Consider the following 7347-nt stretch of genomic DNA (forward strand, 5'->3'; position numbering starts at 1 on the left):
CCAAGATAGCCATCTATCTATAGTATCTCCTAAGGAACCGGCCATCCTCACCACATACCTCAACAACTTGCAAGCATTCTCCAGGTGCAGGCAGAGACAATCCCTTAGGAGCAGAAACAGGTTAAGCATTAACTGAGCCAGTCTGTAAGGCTCTGAATTACCTGTAACCATGGCTCCCCACATCTATGTATCTATATTATACATTAAATATATAAAGCAAATACTGATGAACATAAAAGGAGAGGTTGACAGTAATACAGTCATTGTAGGGAACTTTAACATCTCATTGACATCAAAGAATAGAATATACAGACAAAAAAAAATCAACAAAAAAACAACAGCCTTAAATGACACATTAGGCTAGATGGATTTAACTGACATTTTTAGGAAATATCACCCCAAAGCAGCAGAATTATATTCTTTTTAAGCACACATGGGACATTTTCCAGGACAGACTACATGTGAGGTCACAAACCAAGCCTCAATAAGTTTAGGAAGACTGAAATCATACATGAAGAAAACTGAAAAACATATTATACAAACACATGGAATTAAATAACATGCAACTAAATAATGAATGAATAAACAGGAGATTAAGGAAGAAATAAAAAATACCTTGAGATAAATGATAATAAAAACATAATGACCCAAAATATATGGGACACAGCCAAAGTAATTCTAAGAGAGAAATTCATAGCAATACAGGCCCCTCAAAAAACACAAAAAAATCTCCAACAATCTAACCTTACACCTAGAGGAACCAGAAAAAGAAGAACAAAGTCCAAAGTGAATAGAAAATGAGGGTAGTCAGGAGGTAGGAATATTTTCATGTGTGTTGGTCTAATCAAATTTCTGAAGTAAAATAAGTGAAATAAGTCAGACAGAGAATGGCAAATATCAAATGTCATATATATATATATTTATATTTATATAAATAAAAATTTTATATAAAAAAATATATATTAAATATATATATTAAAGCTCAGAGATACAGAGAACTGACTGGTGGTTGGCAGAGGCAGGGGGTGGAGGTGGTGAGTGAAATGGGTGAAGGGGTCAAGCAGTATAAACATCAAGTGGTACAAAATAAATAAGTCCTGGGGCTGTAATATATAGCATGGTGACTATAGTTAATTATGCTGTATTGCATATTTGGTAATTTCCAAGAAAGTAGATATTAAAATTTTTCATCACAAGAAAAAATGTAGCTATGTATGGTGATGGATGTTAACTAGATTTATTGTGGTGATCATTTTTCCAAAAAAAATTCTGAAGACCTCAAAACTCAATAGTAAATAAACAAACAATTTAGAAAATAGAGAAGACTTGAACAAACACTTGCCCTAAGGAGGATATATGGATGACAAATAAGTACATGAAAAGTTATTGAATGTCATTAGTCATTAGGAAAACGCAAATTTAAACCACAATGAGATACCTTAGGTGACATTGTATGCTGATTAGCTAAAAAACAAAACAAAAACCCCCCACAATATAGTTACAATACAAAATGTTCACGAGGAGACAGAGATACTGAATCTCTGACATTTTTGGTGGGACTATAGAATGATACAGCCACCCTCAAAAATAATTTAACAATTTCTTTTTTTTTTAAGATTTTATTGGGGAACTGGGGGAGGGGAACAGCTCTGGGGAATCAGGGGAAGGGAAACAAACAAGTTGCTGTCCTTTTGTTCTTCAGTCTAGTTGTGGAGGACGTTGCTTCACTGGCCCATGTTGGTATTATTACGCTCTTCCCAGATGAGGCACATCAGTTGCCGGCCTCTGACGGCTGCTCACAGCTGCTCTTGGCAGCTCACACTGGCTGCTGGCCACTCACGGTAGCTTATGGCAGCCCACTGCAGCAGGGGCTGCAGCGTATGCCATTGCCAGTGACTCATGGTAACCCAGCTCCAGGCTGAGCTGTTGTTCACCATCTCAGCTGTAGAGGGCAGTGTCATCGGCCCTCATGTGGGATCTGAACTGGGGCTCTGCTGCTCAGATCTGGCGTCCCAAGCCAGCTCTTAACCAATGCACCACTCGGCCAGCCCAGCAATTTCTTGTAAAATAAAACATTTCTTACTATAGGGTGCAACAATTGCCCCCTTTGGCATTTATCCCAGAGACACGTCCACACAAAAAGCTGCACACGAATATTAATAGCAGCTTTATTTGTAATAACCCAAACCTAGAACAACCCAAATGTCCTTCAACAGGTGAATGGGTTCACTGTAGTATCTCCATACAATAGAATACTACTCAATAAAAAGGAATGAACAACTGATACATACAGTAGCTTCTTGGATCACTCGGGCTTTATGTTGGGAGAAAACAGCTAATCTTGGAAGATTACACTACATACTGCATGACTCTACTTCTACAAAATTATAAAATGGCAGAATCAAAAAGATGGAGAAAAAATAGTGGTTTCTAAGGAAAAGGCATGGGGAAGGTATGCAGCAAGATGTGACTATAAGGAGGTACAAAGAAGTAGGATGAGAGAGCTAACTTTGTGGGAGTAGGACAGTTCACATTTTGCTTGTGGCAGTAGTTAACATGAATAGTTTAACCTGGGATAAAAATGCACAGAAGTATCCACACTCACACACACAAATGAATACAGGTAAAAACGTGATATGGGCTTAAGGTCTGTAGTCCAATTAATGTCAATTTCCTGGCTTTGATGTCATACTAAAATTTCATAAGATGTTACTATTGGGGAAGATGGGAGGTACTAGGACTCTATGATTTTTGCAATTTCCTGTGGGTCTATAATTATTTCAAAATAAAATTTTTTTTCTGAGAAAAATCTAGAAGCTAATTGACTAATCAAGTATCTGTAAGGCCGGCTGAGTGGCTCAGTTGGTTAAGAGCTTACTTAAGAGTGTGAGTTCTGAGCAACAGGGTCACTGGTTCAATTCCCACATGGGCCAGTGAGCTGCGCCTGAGCTGAGCTGCTGCTGAACTGCCAACAGGTGGCAGGATGGCTCAGCTGTGAGAGCATGTGCTCCTAACAACAAGGTTACCAGTTGGATTCCCACCCATATATGATGGTGGGCTATGCCCACCCACAACTGAAGACTGAACTCGGCACCTTGAGGTGAGCTGCCGCCTGGTTGGCTCAGGAGACAGAGCATGCGCTCTTTAACAATAAGATTGCCGGTTCGACTCCTGAATGGGATGGTGGCTACGCACATCTGCAACTAAGATTGAACACAGCACGTTGAGTTGAGCAGCCATGAGTTGCCACTGGGCAGCTGGATGACGACTGGACTTGGAGCTGAGCTTACTGTGCCCTCCACAACTAAGACTGAAGGACAACTACTTGGCTGTTCCCCTTCCCCAATTCCCCAACACTGTTCCCCTCCCCCAATTCCCCAATAAAAAAAGAATCTATAAAGTATACTAGTGTCCTCTGAGTCAAGGACTATGTCATGAAGAGGTGACATCTTCTCCAGAAGAGCTTACTCTTCATGGAAAGCTGCATCAACTCCTCTGCCATGGCAGGTCAGCAATGTCCTCTCTGAGCTGGTCCAGAGTCTTTCTATTGGAAGCAGGAACTTTCTACCTACCAATCCTAGTGTTGGTAGTAGTCATGAAGAATAGGCCTTGGGAAGCTTGGAGAAGAGAAAGACAAGACCTAGAGATGAATGGATGGGGATGTGGGTGCAAGAGTGTGTGGGCATGTGTCTGTGTCTGTCTGTGTGTATGTGTGTGTGTTGTGGGGCGGGGGGGGGCATAAGGAGGGAGTTGCTAAGGAGGGAGTTATCAGTTACCTGTTTTCCCTAGAGTTGGCTCTAGGTAAATAGTGATTTTCTTGGACTAATCCAAGATTCCAAGTTCAGTCTCTTGATGCTAATGTAGTTTTGTTCCAAAGCTATGGAATGTTCTCTCACCCCACTTGTCCCAAAGGGGTCTGGAAATGGAATAAGAGTGGATCCATACTGGTCCTTTTATAGCTCACAGGGCAACATTCCTGATGAGATAGAAAAGTGGGCTTCAGAATTACATAGACCTGGGCTTGAATTCTGACCTCACTCACTAGCTGTGAGACTAGGAGTATGTGATTTAAGTTTTCTGGGCCAGAGCATTATAGTAGTTAAAATCATAACTCATGTTCATTCAGCAGTATCTATGTGTCAGGCACTATGCAAAGTGCTCACCTCACAATTTTCTTGAACAATTAAATGAGTTTATAAATCTAAAAATGCTTGGCAGAATACCTATATCAAGAGTCAACTGATAAACTGTACTTAAATAAATATTATCCCTATTATCATAGTAATCAAGAGGAAAAAGGAAGCACACTTCTCAAATGGCACAAGAATCTCTGAAAATGCTGATTTTCAAATGGTGAAACAAGTTGGAATAACTCTGATATGTGATTTATAGTCATTAAATGTGTTTTGCATGGGACATTAGTCACAATCCCTGAAAATTTCAGCATAAAGAATCTGTGTGTTTGCTGGCACATGTCTTCAAGTTGGATTTCCCTTAAAACACTCAAAAGATTAAGTGCCCCCCTTAGTGTTAGCAATTTTAAAAACAGCGCAATTTCTTTGCCTCTAACTATGAGATAATGCATCAGCCAAAGAAAATACAAAGAATAAAGTTAGGTAAAAATGTAACAAACATCAGTGAGATACAGAACTTGACAAAAGTTAATTCCTTAAATAAGGGCTTGGCTTAATTGTGGATTAAAATGCCAAATAATCTGACTTTGATGCATAATTTTTTACATAGGAGAGATATGATTTGGAAGAATTTTGTAACAGATGGCTGTTAAATTAGGATTTTAATCCATTTAAACTTCGTAACTACAAATCCAATGTAGACTGATTTGTACATACTAACATTCTGTCCTTGCTTTTAGCCTGGGGTGTCTGCCTTAAACATTGAGAGTGGTGTGGTGGTAGTGATGGTGGTGGTGGTAGTGATGGTGGTGGTGGTGGTGATGGTGGTGGTGGCAGCTGCGGTGGAGGTGATGGTGGTAGTGGTGGTGGTGGTAGTGGTAGAGATGGTGGTGATGGTAGTGGCAGTGGTGGTGGTTGTGGTGATGGAGGTGATGGTGGTGGTGTTGGTGGACATCATGGTGGTGGTGGTGGTGGTGAAGATGATGGTGGTGGTGGTGATAGTGTTAGTGGTGGTGATGGTGGTGGAGGTGATGGTGGTGATGATGGTGGTGGTAGTGGTGGTGGTGGCGGCAGTGGCAGTGGTGGTGGTGATGTTGGTGGTGGTAGTGGTGATGATATGGTAGTGGTGGTGGTGATGATACGGTGGTGATGGTGGTCAGTGGTGGTGGTGGTGGTAGTGTTGGTATTGATGGTGGAGGTGGTGGTGGAGGTGGTGGTGGTGGTGATGGTGGTGGTAGTGGTAGTGGTGGTGGTGGAGGTGATGGTGCTGGTGGAGGTGGTGTTGGTGGTAGTGATAGTGATGGGATGTGTGTGTGTGTGTGTGTGTGTGTATTAGTTACAACCAGAACCTTAGAGTGAGACAAATGACATTCCCAACCCTCATTAGAAAGGCTCCAATAGACAATTAGAAAAGTAAAATACCAAGTTAAACAGACAAAATTCAGAGATTTTCAAGCAGATCTTTTCCCTCAAATTTTCTGTCTTTTCTCTATCTCTCCTGCCTTCTTTCCTGAAGTTCAATAAAATCTTTGGATTCCTAAGTTTAATTTTGCATCTCGGTTTTGCATGAGTGATCACATAAGGAACCCCATTTTCCACTTTACCCTGTGTCACTTTACCCCATGGTGGCACAGATGTGGTTTTTTGGGAGAACATTTGAAATTAAACATATCTGTTTGAATTTATTTTGAACATGGAGGTTTCAAGCCCTCAGTAAAATGGGAAAACTATGGTTTTGTGTGGTTTTCAAATCAAGTAAAATAGCCAAAATCATTTGTTTCTTAATCCCCAGCACAACTAATAAGTTTGCCCATCTTCCATACGAGTCTTCAAATCAGTTACTTCCATAATTTGATCTCATTAATCTTCTTCTTCAGCCTTTCATTCAGGGTATCTATAGGGTCTCAAATCGCTGGACAAACCTCAAATCTCTGTTCCCAACTAAATCTATTGGCAAGTGCATGCCTCCCAATTTTTTTTTAAGTTAAAGATTAGACCCTTAGACCCCAAGAGAAAACAACTGGAAAACTGCTGCATCTTAGAAAATCATTGAGCAGCTTAAACAATTATTCAAATGAGCTTCATTCCTGACCTGAGGATTTTATTGACCAATGTAAACTCTCAAAAACTTATATTCCAATAGTCCAGAGTGCAAGTCCATTGAGGTTTTCTTACCAAACACTTAAAAGAAACATTGAAATACAACTGTTTTTCCCTTTCCCCTTTTAGAAAGGACAATAAAAAATCAGAAGAAAATTACTTAATGTTGGGGATTGTGTGAGGGGAATTAGCAAGAAAAAAAATGCACTTTCAGGGAATTTTCTACAATCCATACATGATAATCTCCTGTACCTCCTATTGCTCCATTAACAGGATTCTTTAAAACTAAAAAAAAAAGCTGCTGCTCAGAACAAGAATCACCAAGAAGGTATACAAAATCTTTAACCATGAAAACAAAAGTCTATTGCTATGTAGCAAATGAGTCTTCATTCATTCACTTATATATGACTCTCAAATGGCTGCAATGCTCCAGGCCAAGGGCTAGGTGCTTAGGATAGACAAGTCGTTTTCTTCCCGAGGCTGTCTCCAAAGCATGAATTACTAGGCTCTTCTGCTCTGAGGTCTAGTCCTGAGCTGCTTACTGGACAGCAATATCTGGTACCTCAAAGTCATCCAGTTTTATGCTAAAATCATTACCTCCTAAGTATGCCCTTATTATTTTGTCTTGCAAGTAACAGGAATGCATTAAACATAAAATGATTTTTAAAAATAAATAAAGGGTTATCACAAGGATAAAGAGGGAACCTTATAGAACCCAAAGACAAAAACTATAATCAAGCCCCAAAACCAGAAAATGGAAAGCATCTAAAATCAGGGCAGTCCTTTTGCCCTTCTCCATTTCTCCATTTTTCTCTCTGGCATTTCATGTTCTTGTATCGGAACCAGCCGATATGTCGAACAGTCCTGAGGGGTGGGGGGCGCGAGTATTAAGAAAAGAGACAGAAGAGAGAGTTACCGGGAGGACTCCAGTAAATACTGAAGCCCCAAGTTTATTTTCCACCACCATTATATACATTCAGGGTGAGTACAAAAAAGAAGGGACAAATACGCATTACCTCATTCCAGAGTAGTTCATTGATAATCCACTTAGAAACTTAAAGGTCAGTGGGGACAATTTCTTCCATAATCCCAGATAGCCATCTATCTCTATTGT

The sequence above is a fragment of the Hipposideros armiger genome, unplaced genomic scaffold (assembly GCF_001890085.2).
Source record: "Hipposideros armiger isolate ML-2016 unplaced genomic scaffold, ASM189008v1 scaffold_405, whole genome shotgun sequence".
In the NCBI taxonomy this organism is placed as follows: domain Eukaryota; kingdom Metazoa; phylum Chordata; class Mammalia; order Chiroptera; family Hipposideridae; genus Hipposideros; species Hipposideros armiger.